Genomic DNA, 17,950 nt, shown 5'->3' with positions numbered 1-17,950 from the left:
TGAGGTATGGAGAGGGGGGCCACCAGCCCAGGGCCACAGAGCTGATAAGTGAGGCAGCGGGGATTTGAACCCAGAGCAAATTTGAATGAAGGACTCTTGACCTTCGTAACTTCTTGGGATACAGCCCCAGGTATGAACTTGGCAGTGGGTAGGTCCTTCCACCTCTCATGCTCCCTTTGCTCTGGGGGCACCAGTTGCCCCTTGACACAACAGAAAGGGTTCCAAGGTGGGAGCCCCCACTTGGCCCTCTGTGTCCTTGGCTGCCACGAGCTGTCCCTCTCTGAAATCTTCAGTGGGACATTGCTCCAGATTTCCAGGCAGCACCCCCCATGCCTTTCTTTCATCCTACTCCCACAAGAAATTTCTAGAAGCTTGAGGGGGGAGCAGCTGCCGAGTGCCAGGAGCTGTGCCCAGCCCCACATACCCTACTGTATTTCATCCTCTTAGTACTTGTACAAGGAAGCATTATCGTACATTCCTAGTTGAGAAGATGGAGGGCCTAACAGGTTGACCAAAATGTCCAGATGAGAACACACAGTATGCCACCCAAGTTGGGGGTGGGGGGTTCACGGCCAGAGTTTGGTTGATGACCGTGGGCTGGGCCCTGGGTGTGAGTCATTTAAGGCACTACTCACTATGCCCTAAGACATGTGTTGTGACCGCCTCCGTTAAGAACAAGGCTCTGCAAATTCAAACTAAAGTGTTACTGGCTGATGATGCTATTTGCGCCAGTTGGATTTCAACTCACTTGAAGGCATTTGAGCCCAAGGCAGGTAGGAATTTTTCTCTGCAAGAGAGATGGGTTTGGGGCTATGGTAGAGGCCCCACTTCCTTCCTTTCAGCTTCTCCCTTATCACCCCACCCAGCTGGTGACCAATTTCAGGCCCTGCTGACAGTCCCCAGTGCTGCGAGCAGAGACGAGCCAGGACATCCAAATCAGATAAGTAGGTGGCCCTTGTGCATTGACTGAGAACTCATCAACCCAAGTGCCGGCAGGCGATGGCCAGCCATTAAGGGAGCACTCCTGGGCTCACCCGGCTTCAAGATCAATTCATATCAAAACCAGAGCCGACATTTGTTTTCCACCGCGCTTCTGTGAAGGGAAATAAAACTTGGGAGGCACAATATAGAGACATCATTCTACGCTATTGATTTCTTCCACTCCTTCCTCCTTCCCTCCGGAGCAAATCATCTGTCTCCCTCCTGATGAATGTGTTGTTGTGGGAAGGATGAGGAGGACTCAGCATGTGCGGGGCGCAGAGTCACTGCACGGGGCAGGAGAGGCTGTGGAGGGGAGAGAAGTTAGCCAAGGGAGGGAAGCAGGAGCCGCCCACTGGGCCCAGTTCCTGCCCTGGGGAGGGGAAGATCCAGCAAGGGTCCGTCCAGGAGACTCCTGATGCCCAAGTTCTGGGGGTTGCACTTCCTGGGCTCTGTCCTGGGGTCTACCTGGGAAAGCACCCCACCTCTTTGTGGGGAGAACGGGGTGAACACAGGCAGAGGACTGCAGCCCAGAGGATGCAACTTCACGTCCTCCCTGGGTGGAACACCTCTCTCAACCTTGGATTTCTTGCCTGCAGAGTGAGTCATGCCATCCATAGCACCATCTTCCTAGACGTGATGGGAGGATCCAGGGAGGTCACAAACCGGTATGAAAGTATTTCATAAAACATCATTGATGCTGAGGGTCAAGGTCAATGCAGTAGATCCACAAACCCTTCTGTGCCATGTGGTTTCTCTCTGTTTGCCTGATGACTGACCCCCGGTCCCTGAGTGTATAGCATTGTGGGATGAGCCGGACAACAAGGTTTAGAGCACTGCAAAGGGGTAGAATTCAATAGCCGAGAAAGATGAGGAAGCAGAGGAACTAAAACCCCTTCTTTCTCTAGGAGGTGGCCAGGGGCTGAGCTCAGTCAATCATCAGAAGCCAGTGGAGGTGAGAAGGCAAGTCAGTAGTCATCCTGTCTCCAACCCCGTGAGCTGCTGAGCTCCTGAGAACAGGCCGCGAGCAAATACCATCCACGGGTCTGCACAGCTCCCCAGCACTCCCCTGCTGGTGTGGGCTCCTTCATTCCCTCCTTGTTTGCCCCCTCCTTCCCTGTGGTAACCCCATGCCTGCGCTCTCAGCCAGGGACTGAAATTGACAGGGGGAGGGGGACTGAGGACCTCATTAATGGCCTGCGGAGTTCCATGTGACTTGGGCATTGCAGACGGAGGTCACTCGTCCATTAAGCTATGGAACTGAACACTCCACTTAGCAGTTATATATGGGACACAGTTAAATAATGAAAATAAAAATAGAACATTGCAAGAGCCTGGGGCAGGCTGGCTTATGCCCCAGGAAGAAGCAGAGAAGGCCATTCCAGGGAGAGGGAAGGGAATTCACTGTCAGCCTCCCTCTGCCACGAAGCTGCTCTGGTTTAAAATACAGATTTTTCTTTTTATATAGGTCATCTTTTGTTAATTTTTTTTTTTTTTTAGTATATGTGCTGCCGAAGCGAGCACTCTTTTGTTAATTTTTAACTTATCGTTCATATATACATATACACGCATGCGTCCCAAGCGGAGAAAATACGTGCTTCTTCTATAGCACGTTGGGAAAATCAGAAAAGTAGAGAGAGCTAGTCTTCCCTCCTCTCCCCGACTCCATGTTTCTGGGTTGGGGTGTTAGAGATCTCGGATACCCAGGAAAGAAAGGTGTGGGGGGGGGGAGCCTTGGGCTCAGGCTGCACCACCACAATCAGCCAGCAGGGGGTAAGTCAGCCACCAGCCTTCTTAACTAGTCTTAGTTCCAGGAAGACAACCAATTCTAAAAAGGGGGGAAAAGATCATTATGTTACTTTAAAAATGCGGTGCATAGGGGAGCCTGGGTGGCTCAGTGGGTTAAAGCCTCTGCCTTCGGCTCGGGTCATGATCCCAGGGTCCTGGGATTGAGTCCCGCATCAGGCTCTCTACTCAGCAGGGAGCCTGCTTCCTCCTCTCTCTCTGCCTGCCTCTCTGCCTACTGTGGTCTCTGTCTGTCAAATAAATAAATAACATCTTTAAAAAAAATGCGGTGCATATTTATTAAACAAAAATGGGGAAAATAGTCAAGTAGGAAGAATAAACATATTCATCATCTTGCTCTCAAAACAGCTCTCTTTTAACATTGTTCTATTTGTCATTCCAGATTCTTGATCTACAAATTGGCAAATTATCGCTATTTTGCATCCCACTTTTTTTTTTTTTTAACATTGTCTTACCAGCATTTCCTTCAATGACAACATGGTCACCGAGGACAGGGACTGTCCAGGAATTGTCCCCTGAGAGGATAAAGCCGTAGTTTATCTAACCCTTCCCTTTCAGAAAGGCATGTTGGTGGTTCCGAGCATTTCGCTCCTATAAGCAATAATGAGTAAACACCTTTGTATTTTCGTGCTTCTATCTGTGTCCATTTCTGTATCAGTCATTCCCAGAAGTTGAATTTTGGGGACCAAAGGTAGTGAACATATGTAAGGCTGGAAGCATGTTGCCCAGTGGCTTTCCAGAGGGGGAAACCCCACTTCACTCAGTCCCCAGCGGAGTGTGAGAGTTATGGTTTCAGAGGGGAAGTTGTTGTTTCTTTTTTTTTTTTTAAAGATTTCATTTATTTATTTGACAGAGATCACAAGTAGGCAGAGAGGCAGGCAGAGAGAGAGGAGGAAGCAGGCTCCCTGCTGAGCAGAGAGCCCAAGGCGGGGCTCGATCCCAGGACCCTGAGATCATGACCCGAGCCGAAGGCAGAGGCTTTAACCCACTGAGCCACCCAGGCGCCCAGAGCTTTTTCTTTTGAAATCACTGTAGAATCGCATGCAATGGTAAGAAATCACACAGAGAGATCCCATGTACCTTTTACCTGGTTTCCCCTAATGGTAACGTCCCCAACATCACATCCCAAAGCACCACAACCAGAATCTTGACATGAATGCAGTCGAGATGCAGCACATTTCCACACCACAGGGGCCCCCCCTGTTGCCCCGGCCTTCCCCCCCTCACTCTGGGCTCTGATCCCAGCAACCACCGATCTGTTCTCCATGTCTTCATTTTTGTCATGTCAAGAATCTTACGTAGGGGTGCGTGGGTGGCTCAGTGGGTTAAAAGCCTCTTGCCTTCGGCTCAGGTCATGATCCCAGGGTCCTGGGATTGAGCCCCGCGTGGGGCCCTCTGCTCAGCGGGGAGCCTGCTTCCTCCTCTCTCTCTGCCTGCCTCTCTGCCTACTTGTGATCTCTCTCTCTGTCAAATAAATAAATAAAATCTTTAAAAAAAAAAAAGAATCTTACGTAAGTGGAATCACGAGGCAAAGTTTTAGAGAGAGTTATTGTCAAAGAACAGATGAGACGAGATTACAAACAGGAGACCTAAACAAAACAGTTTTGAATCGGCTACTCTCCAGGCCAGCACTGTCCTGCAGAAATAGAACGTGAGCCATGTGATGTCGTTTAAAATTTTCTACAGCCTCATTAAAAGAGTATAAAGATAGAGTAAAATTAATATATTTTATGTAGCTCAATATGCCATCTCAACGTGTAATCGATGTTCTAAAAACCACCAATGAGATTTTTTACATTCTGTCTCTGTAGTAAGTCTTAGAAAACACATGCGTGTTCTCTGCTGATGGCACATCCCAGTTTGGACTGGCCACTTTCCAAAGCATTGCGGAGGGCACCTGGGTGGCTCAGTGGGTTAAGCGTCTGCCTTCAGCTCAGGTCATGATCCCAGGGTCTTGGGATCGAGTCCTGCATGGGGTTCCCTGATCAGCGGGGTGTCTGCTTCTCCCTCTCCCGCTGCCCCTCCCTCTGCTCGTGCTCTCTCTCACTCTCTCTTTCAAAATAAATAAATAAAATATATTTTTTTTCCAAGTGATCAAGAGCCACCTGTGGCTAGTGGCTGCCATATTGAATAGCTCTGCTTTAGTCCAGATGAAACCAAAAACCATGAGCGTGGGGTCTGTACATCCCCAGGCTTGTGAGGGTCCCCACAAGGGGGCCTCCCAACCTTGGCCGAACCTTGGAGCCATCTGGAATTTTTTTAGTCTTGATGCCTCACCCCACCCCCACCCAACCAGAGAGTCAGATATAATTGGCCTTGGAAACAACCCAGCAGTGGGATTTCTTTTAAACTCCCCAAGTGACACTAACAGGTAGCAGGAATTAAGATCGACTGGTATAAGGGCTTGAGGTTATATCCGGTCCAATCCTGTCTGGCCCTGAGGATGCCATTCTCTTTTCTTGTCTCAGTACCTGACCTGACTTCTTAGAGAGCTGGTGCTTCCCTCAGAAGCAGTTCCTGAAGGTTTCTGTGCCTCCCAGCCCGCACAGACGCACCCCGGTCTCTGCCTTATTCAGCTGGAGACCGTTACCGAGGCTAGTTTTCCCGGGAGATGCGCACACGCTTCCTCACCCATTGCTCCCAGCCCACTGGCGCCATCTTGTTACCTTGAGTGTTTTCCCCACTGGGATCAGCCTCCTTGGTGGCCAGTCTTGCTTCCTTTTTCGGGATCAGGGAATAAAGATGAACCCTAATGGAGAGCCCATGACCTACTTTATGTCACGGAATCCTCGCAGCCACTCTATAAAGAAGTGATCATTCCTGTATTATTCATGAGACTCAGAGAGGCTCCGCGAGTTGCCCAAGGCCCCAGGGCCCGCACTGCGCTTCTGGGCCAGCCTCGAACTAATGGGCCCCCGGCATGATAAAGCGAGCAGCCGGAACCAGGCTGAGGTTCAGGCCCGTCCTGCCTTGTCCCTCTTTTTTCAGACCAGGGCTCCTCCACCGCTGATGGCTCTCGGGTGTGTGAGGGAGGTCACTGGCTGAGAAGGAGGGAAAGCAGCCCTTGCCTCCCCACCTTATTGCTAACCATCCCAGGCCCAGGGAAAGGTGAGAGCACCCCCCCCCCGACTCCTGTTGGCCCTCAGTTCCCTCCCCAGGTTTTTACTTCATCATCCAGTCCGGAAATATTAAAATCTGTTTAAAAACTCTGGAAGCACTTTGACTTCATCTGTCGAAGGTCATGAGGCATCTGCTGAGGCAGAGACTCCCAAGGACCTTCCAGGGACCACTGGCCCACCTCCCAGGATGGAGAGAGCCCACGGACTTCATTCCACGTCCCACATGGGGCTATGGGCCTCCTGACTCACAGGGAGGGCCACGCTCCCAACCAGGCCATCCGGAGACCTTAGGTTGGCCCTGGCATTGTTTCGTCTCAAGTCACGGGGAGGGGAGCAGAAAGCCTCCCGCTGAGAACTGACACCTCAGAGAAACACGTCACCCCCTTCTACACTTTTCTCTCCTTGCCCGTCTCGTTCCAGCCTGTCGCCCTGCCACGGCTGGTACTTGGTCTTCCTGTCGGCGCTAAGGTTCAGGAGTGCTGGAAATCCGGGCTTGGGGCTGTCGTTCCTGGGTCCACAGCAACCTGGCTGGCTCTCTGTGTGACCTCGGGCTTGGGACTCAGTGGGGCAGGGCCGGGCGCGTGGACAGCGGCAGGAGATGGGACAGTGGAGCGAGGCGAGACGCGACACTGCATGCCACATACTCGAAGAATCCTGAGTTATGGGAAAACATGCGGTGTGGGGGGCTAGGAACCAGTGCTTGGTGGGAGGTATTTATAGCCCTGCGTGCACCGGAGTGGTGGGGGGGCTTTGGAACCTGGCCAGGCCCCGTCGACTGTCTTGCGAGAGGCCTCGAGAAGCAGTGTGGACCTCGGGAGGAGGCATGCCCTTTGCCAGGCTCCCAGCCGGCCTCTGGGCCCCAGTGCTGTCCAGGCAGCTTCTCCAAAGCCAGAGTGGGTTTTCTTCCCTGGGCTGTCCTCCCCCTTCCCTTCTCCCAGAAAAAAGACTCGGCAGCAGCAGAAGCCGCTCTCAGAGACTACTCCAAGCACGGAGGGGGCTGGACGTGGCCAAGAATAGCTCCGAGTGTCCAGCAGGAAACACTCCATGGCTTTTTTCTGCGCTTCCGCCTCTCTTTCTGCTCCTCCGTGATCACGACCTGTATCACGGCTTTTTATAAGGAAAACCGCTGGCTTGGCCATCCGCCTGAGTGATGCAAAGACCAGAGACCGAAGGGCTCGAAACCTTCAGCTCTTTTCATCTTCAGCAAGAGGCTGGTCATGTTGAGAAAAATCAGAACCAAGTTTGCACTTGACAGTCAGCCAGGAATCTCCTCCGCTTTCTGGAATCGAGTTTCCAAGGTGGTGAGCTAAGTGCTCTGTGGGAAACTCAGCAGGGCCTCTCTCTGAGAACCCGTCCGTAGGGACAAACAGGAGGCAGTCCGGCATAGCAGAGGATGAGGCCAGGGAGCTCAGGTCAAGTCCCAACTCCTCTGCTATCTGGCTGGTGACTTCAGGCAGATGCCTTAACCACCAACCTCCCAGCTATCAAGTGGGGCTAAAGACCAGGGTTAAGCTGAGCTGTGTGCACTTACTAGGCGCCCAGCCACTATTCTTATTTTAAACTAGATGCATTTAAAGGAGCTCATTTAATCCTCATTAGCCTATGAAGAAGGTTCTACTAGTATTATCCTTATTTTAATAACCGTGCCTATCGCAAGGGGGTTGTTGCCAGGGTGAAATGAATTAACCCGTGTAAATTGCCTAGAGCCGTGTCTGGGTCAGCCTGCCGGAATCGGGGAGGCAGAAGCATGCACAGGTGAGAGAAGCCAGCAGACCCCAAATCAGGGAAGCTGAGGACAGGAGAAAACTCCGGGCCCAGCTCTCCCTGCAAGCTTTTGCAGACTGGGTCTGATAGATGGCCAGTGTCGCCAAAATTAGATCAAGCCTGAACATTTTTCCTGTCTACACATATTAAGACACGGGGTACGGAGTTGTTTTTCATTTCTTCATGACTTTTATTGCACCCGATGGCTGTGGGGGCAGGGTCGTTACGGCTCGGCTGGCACTGAGGGCGGTGTGAATGGTGAGGGGGTGGCCCCACGAGTAGGCTTCTAATTGTCAACAGTGAAGACTTCGTGCCACTGAATGGTGTCATTTGCAGCCCGCATCGCCTGTTTAAGTGGAATCTAAAAGAAGGAAGTATGCAACCCTCTCTTTCCTGTCTTTTCTAAAGGGGATTTGAGCTTCCACAAATCCTGCAAAACATGAATCCATTTCTGTTGGGGTGGGAGTTAGGGGGGTGGCATTTCCACGTGGGGGTAGTGTGAAGGCTGGCCGGGACGTCCGCTGGAGGGCTGGTACGTCTCCTCCGCTGCCCGGGTCCCCCATGGGTCACCCAGTGAGGGTGTGACTGGGCAGGACAGAGGGGAGGGTGTGTCTGTGGCTCATGGTAGTGGCAGGACTGAGAGCTCCGAGGTACCCACACATTCACTCAAGAACCCACCTCTGTGTGGTTGAAGACAGTAAGTTCTTTACATCATGGGTTAAATGGAAAGAGGCTGGTCCCCATCACCGCATGGGGGAGAACTGCCCAGACCCTGGGCTTAGGGGCCAGACACACCAAAGTTTGAATCTAGTCTCTGTACTTAACAAGCTCAGTGACCCTATGTCTTCAACTTCAAGTTCATCTATGTAAAGAACGAATAATAATGCAACTTGGCAGGGTAGATCTCAGGGCGAGATTATGGAGGCTCAGTAGATGAACGCGCCCCATCAGTGGCAAACTGTCATCACCGCTTCGTCATCGTCGTCCTTGTTTGTCCCGTTCTGATGCTCTCACATTCCATGGGTCTGGCAAGCACTCGTAATGCGGGCATGTGGAATGAAAATAATCGTCTCCTTTACCTAGTAATCCGCCACGGTGATGCGTGCCCTACACGCCCTTTACTGAGCTCGCATTGTGAATGCCTTAGCCCGTGTCGGTTTACTAGTCCCCCAAGCCCCCCTGCAAGGAAGCAGTATCATAATCCCCTTCTACAGGCAGGGAAGCCATCCGAGTAAGTCTTTATGGGAATCATTCAGAGAAACCCTCAGGCAGCCTACCACCAGTGGGTCTCTCTCCAGCCAGGAACTGGATCTGAAACTCGGATTCATTGAGCCACAGAAGGGGTGGAGGGCTAGCAAAAGGGGATAGAGGAAATGGAGCTCTTGTCCCACCCAGGTCCCCGTGGGGAGGGGGGGGGCTCAGCAAATGGGCAGAGGTGGAGAGCCACCAAGAGGGAGTGGCATCACCGACTTAGAGGAGAGTCACAGCCCACCCCTATGTCCCTGCACCTCTGCTGGACCCTTTGCCGATGCAGGCATGACGTCGCCTCCCAATGGCTCAGTCCTGCTCCTCTACTCTTCAAGCTGGCCGGACGGTGGGACCCCAGCCTCCAGACGAAGGTGGGACCCCAGCCTCCAGACGACTCACACTCCATGACAAACCATTGTCATGTTTTCATTTCTGCCCCATTGGGCGGTGGATCAACATGGGTTGGTGGTGGGGGTGGGGGTGGGACCTGACCAAGTGGAGGAAGAGGAAAGGGCACTGACCTCGTTCTCTTCCTCCTCAAAACATTGCCTTAAGTGGGAGTTGCTGGTTTTTAACCTAAAGCCACTGCCCATGTACCTGTGGGATTTAGCAACAAGGCAGCCCTCCTCCCTTGTTTACACTGACTCAGGTTCTTCCCTTGGCTCGGGGTGAACACTGAGGCAACCTGCATGGCTCTTCTGGTCTCTCAGGAATGTGCAGCCCCCGCCCCCCCCCAGCCAGTAACTCAACTGTTCCATCCCAAATACAGCCAAACCTTCCAACCTGAGGCAAAATGACAGCAAATGCCCACCCTCAGCTCAGCTATGCCATGGTGGGAAGCCTTTCAAAGCCCTGCAGAAGGGTACAGCTGGCCTCTTTTCTTCTTTGCGGCACCCCTCCCTCATGCTGCAGGCTCAGGGGGTGAGATGGTGGACAGGAAGAGGAGGCAGGAGAGGTAGGAGTCTTACCTGACGGGTAGTCATGACATGGCATAGACTCTCTGGGTTTGCGAATGTTCAAGCCTGAGTTTTTGACCACTGTCCTTTCCTTGGGTTCTTCAGAGACACACACACACCCTCCCATCCCCAGTGCCTTCTAATTTGTAGTTCTCCTTTTGTGGGTTTTACGTCTCTCATGGTTCCTTCCTCAAACTCTTGGGAATGCAGAAGTTCCCCCTCCCCACCCCAGCTTCTCTCTGCTGAAGCTGCTTCCCGCGTCCTGGCAGCCATCTTGGATGACAGCCATCTTGAGCGGGACCCTAGTCCCTTCCGTGCTACTGCTGTGCTCTCGGGCTTGGCCCACTAGTCTATGGAAATGCTTCTACACCACTTGCTCCCACAAACTCAGGCAGCACAAACCAAGGACAGAGCAGCAGTGACCTCTCCTTCCCTCCTACCACCACGACAAGTAGCCAACATCTCTCTCCTTTGATATTTTCTAGGTCAGATTCACCCACCAGGCCACTGGACTCCCAGCATATACTGAATCCTCTCACTAAACCTGAGGTTTGGGGCAGGGATTTCCCATCCTCCTGCTTTCTCTGGGATAAGGTATGGTTAACAATGAGAGGCACTTCTGTAACCCTTTCACCCATTCTTCTTCCCAAATCTCTCATATCTTCAACTCAGCCAACGGTTTCACTGTCAGTGTGGGTGAGAACTTTAAGAGTCAGTGCCTCATCACCCCACTGCTCTAAGTCTAGGGTGCCCTGCTCACAGTTTGGAAATACAGTACCTACTATCTTGGGGATTTCGTGCACTCTCTCTCTCTTTTTCTGACTCTTTCTCTCCATATATACATGTAATTCATAGATATACCGAAATATACATATATACTATATAAATATGTATATATAAATATAGTAAAATATAAAAGATATTTATATATATATAAAATATTTACATAGTACATACGATTATTTTTTTACCCAAGAGTATTATACTATACACAATGTCCTAGCATTTTTTTGCATTTATCACTTAATAATTAATCTTGGAGAGCTCTCCTTGTTGAACATACAGAGCTGCCTTATACTTAATGGCTACAGAGGATTCATTCTCTTACAGGGCTGAATCCTAATTTATTTAACCAGCTCCCACATTGGTCATTTAAGTTGCTTGTTGAACGTTGAGCACTGCAGAGATATCCTTGCACATACAACTTTGTATAGTGTTGTGAATATATCCATAGAGTACATTCCTGGCAGAATTATTAAATCATGCAGTAATTATATTTTTTAATCTTCATGTGTGTCCTCAAATAGATCTGCGTCCTCAAATAGATTCACCTTCACCAAGTGCATATGTGTGTGTCTCACAACCTTGCTAGACCTGGATATTCATTCATTCATCCATTCATTCATCCTTTCTCTTCATCTCTGTCTCTATCTCTCTGTCTTGCTGGGAGTTTGCCAATTACACTAGTGGATTTTTTTTTTTATTAGAGGCTTGTTTTCTTTTCATTAATTTCTTATTGTTTTCTTCGTCCTATTTGGAGTGGAGATGTATTTGCATTTTTTTCTATCTTCTTGAGATAGATAACTAAATCATTTACTTTCAGTTTTTCTTTTTCTTTTTTTTTTAAGATTATTTATTTATTTATTTGACAGAGAAAGAGAGATCACAAGTAGGCAGAGAGGCAGGCAGAGAGAGAGGGGGAAGCAGGCTCCCTGCTGAGCAGAGAGCCCAATGCAGGGCTCAATCCCAGGACCCTGAGCTCATGACCTGAGCTAAAGGTAGACACCCAACCCACTGAGCCACCCAGGTGCCCCCGTTTTTCTTTTTTTTTCTAATACATGCTCTTAAGGCTGTAATTTTCCATCTAGCCTAACTTTGCTTTGTGCCACAAATTTTGATGTCATATTTTCATCATTTTTCAGTTCAACAAAGAGAAAATCTTAAAATTAGAGGGAAAAGAAAGGCACATTAGTATCAGAGTAATTCTACATACATTTTTAAATCCACAAGATAGTTTATTTTTCCTTTTTACACTATTTTATTTAGATTTACACACATAATTACCCTTTTCATTCTTTCTCCTTTCCTCATTTCTGTGCTTTGATACCAGATCATTCTGCTTGAAGAATCTCTTGAGTACTTTTTAAAGATGTATTTATTTATTTGAGAGAGGGAGAGAGAGAGAGAGAAAATGAGTAGGGGAAAGGGCAGAGGGAGAGAGGAAGCAGACTCCCCACTGAGCAGCCCAACATGGGGCTCAATCCCAGGACCCTGAGATTACAACCTGAGCCAAAGACAAATGCTTAATCCACCAGCCACCCAGGTGCCCCAAGTATTTATTTTGATGCAAATTTGCTGATGACAGATTTCCTTGGTTTTTATTTTTCTGAAAAAAAATTTTTTATTTCACCTTGAAAGATATTTCTGCTGGGTATGAAATTCTAGGTTGACAACTGCTTTCTTAAAGCACTTTTAAAAGTGTCATCATGTTATATCACTATATATATCACTATATATAGTGATATAACATCGCATCATTGCTATTTCTAATGTCTCTTTTGTTTTGTCAAAGTCTTGCCTCTTGATGTGTCTTGTAATTTTTGATTGAACACAACACATTTTAATGGAAAATTCTAGAAGTTCTTAAGAGTGTTATCATCCCCCAAATAGGATTTACTTTTTTTTTTTTTTAGCAGTCTGTTAAATCAGAGAAGATTGCCTACATCCAATCATGAATTGAGCTGATTTGAAATAAGCTTCAGTCTTGTGGAAGCTGATCTCTTGTTCACCTGCAGTGTAAGCTGTCCCAGGTCCTCTGTTTGAAAGATTGGGCTATTTATCAGGTCTGCCCTACTTGGTGATGCCTGAACACTGATTATTGACTCTTGTAGCATCACGTGTCTGCTGTAAGATCCTCATAGCCTTTTTCTCAGCCTCTCAGACCCATATTCTGTATGAACTGACACATGCTTCAAGTGGAAAAGTTGTGCAACATGTTGGGCTTATGTCAATGCATTTCCTTTATCTTCAGGTCTCAACCTCTAAAATCTTGGTTTCTCTGATTCCTCTACAATGTGTTCAAATAGATATTTTTCATTTTACAAAGCTGTTCTAGTTATTTTCACAGGAAGTTTGGTCTAATACAAGCTAGTTCATCATAGCCAGAATTGGAAGTCTAAAAATCTCTTTTTACTCTCATTTAATGATTTGTTTTATTTTATTTTTTCATCGATAGCAGTCTGTTTTAATTATTGTAGCTACACAGCAAGCATAAATATCTGGCAGATCCCATTCATCTATCTTTATTTTTTTTTAAAGATTTTATTTATTTATTTGACAGAGAGAGATCACAAGCAGGCAGAGAAGCAGGCAAAGAGAGAGAGGGGAAGCAGGCTCCCTGCTGAGCAGAGAGCCCAATGTGGGACTTGATCCCAGGACCCTAAGACCATGACCCAAGCCGAATGCAGAGGCCCAACCCAATGAGCCACCCACGCACCCCTATCTTTATTTTTATTTTTTCATTTTTTTTTAAAGATTATTTATTTATTTATTTGACAGAGAGAGATCACAAGTAGGCAGAGAGGCAGACAGAGATGGGGGGGAAGCAGGCTCCCCGCTGAACAGAGAGCCCAATGTGGAGTTTAATCCCAGGACCCTGAGATCATGACCTGAGCTGAAGGCAGAGGCTTTAACCCACTGAGCCACCGAGGCGCCCCTATCTTTATTTGTAAAAGGATTTTTCAGGAGGGCCTGTATGGCTCAGTCAGTTAAACATCTGCCTCTTGGGGCGCCTGGGTGGCTCAGTGGGTTAAAGCCTCTGCCTTTGGCTCAGGTCATGATCCCAGGGTCCTGGGATCAAGCCCCACATCGGGCTCTCTGCTCAGCGGGGAGCCTGCTCCCCCCTCTCTCTCTGCCTGCCTCTCTGCCTACTTGTGATCTCTGTCTGTCAAATAAATAAATAAAATATTTAAAAAAATCTGCCTCTTGATTTTGGCACAGGTCATGATCTCAGGGTTCTGAGATCGAGCACTTAATTAGGCTCTGTGTGGGACATGGAGCCTCTTACGATTCTCTTTCTCTCTCCCCACTCACTCTCTCCTTCTCTCCTTCTCTAAACAAAAAACAAACAAAAAAAAATATCAAAACAGAACAAAAAAGCTCTAAGTCTCCTCTCCAGTGCTTTTTATAATTCTAACCCCAGACCCATATGTCATTTTTCTAAAGAGAACTCATTGCATTGAATTCATCAATTAATTTAGAGAGAGTTGACATTTTTATGACATTGTCTCCCTACCTAAAAACATGATATATTATTTTATTTATGAGTTGTCTTTTATGTTTATTGATAGCTTGGAGGTTTTCTTTATACAGCACTAACACATAACTTAAGTTTATTCCCCTAGAGTTTACCATTTTGTTGCTACATAGACAGCGTTATATTTTCCAACTGTATTATAGCTATTGGTTTTTATATGTTATTACGTGTCTACCTGTTTATTTCAATGCCTAGATGTCTCAAGTCTTCACTTGACCCACTTCCTTCTGATGCTGAGCCTCTAATGTGCTTGACCCTTAAATATTCCATACACATTTGCTAATGTTATATGTATTATCTGTGTCTACAGAAACACCATGGTGCCCACCAGGAAAACACCCTTTACATGACCATTCAGAGCACTTTAGCTCTTTGAGTGTGAAGATCCTAAAATCTCTCCCATCCAAATGCCTTAGATGATAGGGAGGTAAGATAGGGTTGGTATTTGGCAGAGATAGAAATGAAGGCAATTCTGCAGGCAGCAATTGTCATGATAAGAGGGAAATTGGAGAACTGGATGGAGATGAAAAAGTCTGGGACACTTTGACCCTTTTCAGGGACAGATGTACCTTATTAATTCTGCCTTGTTGCACACTGCTCTTTGGGAGTCAGGCGGTGGGACTTCCTGACTGCAGCATTGTACAGAGATGGCCTGAGGTGGCCGAGCCTTATTTGGTTACACTTGTGTAAATCCTCACAACAATCCTTCTGAAGCTTTCCCTGTTTTACAGATGAAGATACCGAGGTTCAGAGTGGTCATGTGATTTACCCGGGACGTGACATGGGAGAACTGGCATTCCAGCTCAGACCTGTCAGATCCCAAAGTCCATGTGCCATTCACTCCCCAACATAGCTGTAAATTCTAGGATTAAACTATGACCCTCAGGTCACCTGAGATTTCTGTCTTACTTAGGCAGTGAGAAGGAGATGCTAATTAAATGAGTAATAGTTATTTTAGTAACTTCTGCCGTAGAACATATTACCTCAGGATGCAATTGTATAAGACAGCAGTACCAGGGGCTCCTGGGTGGCTCAGTAGGTTAAGCATCTGACTCTTGATCTCAGCTTGGATCTTGGTCTCAGGGTTGTGAGTTCAGGCCCCTGAAAAACAAAACAAAACAAAACAAAAAACAACGACCATATTTTGCTCATGATTTTGTGGGTCAGGAATTTGAGAAGTGCTCAGCTAGGCTGTTCTTGTTTGGAGTCTGTCCGGCAGATGCTGTCAGGCTGGGCGGGGGCTGCAGTGATCTGAAAGCTCAACTGGGCGGGGCATCCACTGTGGCCCAATCCCGTGGCTGGGAGCTCAGCTCAGGCTGCCAATCAGAACGCCTCTTCAGGGTCTCCAAGGCAGTGGTTCTCAGCCAGGGGTGACTGTGCCACCCAGGGGCATCTCTGTCTAGTACAACAGGTGCAGTAGCCTCTGGCGGGTGGCGGCCAAGGATGCTGCTGACCACCGTGCCGTGCACATCCCAGCTCCCTACCACAAGGATGCATCCAACCCAAAATGTCAACAGGGCCAAGGTTGAGAAACTCTGCTCCAAAGCCTGGCAATCTTGGGGGACTCAGACTTCTCACCTGGGGACTGGCTTCCCCCTGCATGGGCTCCCCAGAGAACCGGGCAGAAACTGCATCTCCTCCTGTGACCCAGCCTTATGACGTCAATTCCATGGACTCTGTCGGCCCAAGTCATCACAGACCTGCCTAGACTTGAGGGGAGGACAGGGCTATGTGTCCCACCTCCCAGTGGGAGAAGTGTCAAAGAATTTGTGGTCGCTTTTTCGCCACCATAGAATGTAATGGGGATCAGTACGAGGGGAAGAAAGCAGAGCCACAGGGCCACTGGGGGCTGTCCCCGGGTCACCAGCTCATTCTGCTGGGTGTGGGCCAAGCTGACGCTGAGCCACCCAGCCCCACCCACAGGAGCAGCTGCTGTAACTGCCCGGAAGCCCTGTCCAGAACCCCCACACCCCCAACCCTTCATCAAGCACTACTGGGTTTTCTTTGCATTCGTGGGAAACTGAGATCAGGATGTCTGCATTGGAGTCTCCTTCCCCGTTTTTTCTCCTCCCCTGTCCACCCTGCCGGACACACTCCCAGTTCTCCAGCTGGGCTCTCACTCGTGCCGGTAAGCTCACCTGTCTCTGAGCACCTGAGCACTTCGCTATCGGCTTGGGCAGAGAGATGTGCTACTACTGATTTAATCTCCACGAGACATTTCTCCCTAATTGCTAGTCACAGATGATAATTAGCGACTGTTAATTCCTGATAATTAACAAGCTAATTCTTAGAGGTAATGGCACCAGGACAATCATCTTAAAAGACTCGAAGCTGCTGTGCTTCTGGGCCCCGCGCTCCAAGGGAAGACACTGCATTTTGGCATCTGTAGCCCAGAAATTAACTGGGGTGCTTCCATTGCTGTTTACAAGGGCAGTGATCAGACCATTGATGACGGATCTTTAGTTTTCTTCTCTGAATATATGAGTGGTTTTTTTGTTTTGTTTTGTTTTGTCTTTTTGGTTTTTTAGAAGCTTTGTCAAGCACAGAACAGCATAAAGAAAATCCAATACACATAACCTTGGGACCTGGAAATATCCACCATCAACGTTTTGGTTTATTCCTTCCCAGCCTATGAATTTGTTTCAGAGTTGATCTCCTGGCAAACGCGGGGTTTCGCCTCCAGCTTTATTCATTTAATATCATAACATAAATGTCTTGTCTGGTGGTAGCAACTTACCAAAAAAAAGGTCTGCCCCCCCCCCCACCAGGAGAAAAATCAACTGGATGTTGCAGCCGAGGGAGAGGATTCGTGAGAAGGAGAAACAGCCGCAGAAAAGCAAAGATCGTGCGGGAACCGGGAATTCATTCCGGACCGGAGAGTCGTGGGGGGACCGCTGCCCCGCCCACTGAAGACCCTGGCTGGAAGTTGTGCGCACGCGCAGTCGCACGCGAGACCAGCTCGGAACTGAGACGGGACCGATCGCAGCTGGTGCTTGCAGAACGGGCGAGTGCACGAGTCCGACCCGTACAGCACGGAGAGAAAAGCACTGCATCAGCACTCAGATTTCCAGTTCACACTCTTGTCCCTCCACGGAACGGGCCGTGCGGTCTCAGGTAAATGTCTCCTCTGGACCCTGGTTTTCTTAAGCGTGCTTTGAGGGAAGCGTTAGTCTTCCCGCCCTGAAAGGCTTTTGGGAATCAGAAATGCTGGGTGAGAGTTCGCCTCTCAGTATGAGCAGATATGCCCGCTGACTCCCCCAAAGGACACCCAGGAGTGTCAGCCTTCATGTAACGTTTGGCTATTTCCAAAGACAAACTTCCGAGACACTGTGGCGTGTGCATTTCTAGATTTCTAGATCTTCACCCCAAGTTTCTTTTTTATTTTTTTAAGATTTTATTTACTTATTTGACAGAGAGAGAGAGATTACAAGTAGGGAGAGAGGAGGAAGCAGGTTCCCTGCTGAGCAGAGAGCCCGATGTGGGGCTGGATCCCAGGACCCTGAGATGATGACCCTAGCCGAAAGCAGAGGCTTAACCCACTGAGCCATCCAGGCGCCCACACCCCAAGTTTCTTGAACCTGTTTATTCCTGCAGCAGGGAGATGATGTAGCCAGAGCCTAGACTTGGGAATTAGACCTAAATTTAAATCAATCTCAGGTCACAGGTGTCACCCACCTGTGAAGTCCTGTAGACTGCATTACATGTCTGAGCCTTAGTTTCCCCATCCATGAAATGGGGGCATATGCCACCTACTACTCATGGGG

At 48.6% G+C, this 17,950-nt stretch overlaps 1 protein-coding gene across 2 annotated transcripts in view; it reads left to right on the top strand.

Moving 5' to 3' along the window:
* CACNG5 (calcium voltage-gated channel auxiliary subunit gamma 5) overlaps positions 1-17,950 on the top strand; it is a 40,554-nt gene that overhangs the window by 10,148 nt on the left and 12,456 nt on the right. The window contains exons 2-3 of one of the 2 annotated variants that reach the window (XM_045983882.1): positions 10,357-10,465; positions 16,955-17,300. The gene's annotated coding sequence lies outside the window, so the exon portion shown is untranslated. The remainder of the gene's footprint in view (positions 1-10,356; positions 10,466-16,954; positions 17,301-17,950) is intronic. The other variant, XM_045983883.1, reaches the window with a different exon arrangement.

The sequence above is a fragment of the Meles meles genome, chromosome 18 (assembly GCF_922984935.1).
Source record: "Meles meles chromosome 18, mMelMel3.1 paternal haplotype, whole genome shotgun sequence".
Classification (NCBI taxonomy): domain Eukaryota; kingdom Metazoa; phylum Chordata; class Mammalia; order Carnivora; family Mustelidae; genus Meles; species Meles meles.
This window is presented reverse-complemented; position numbering and strand designations above follow the sequence as displayed.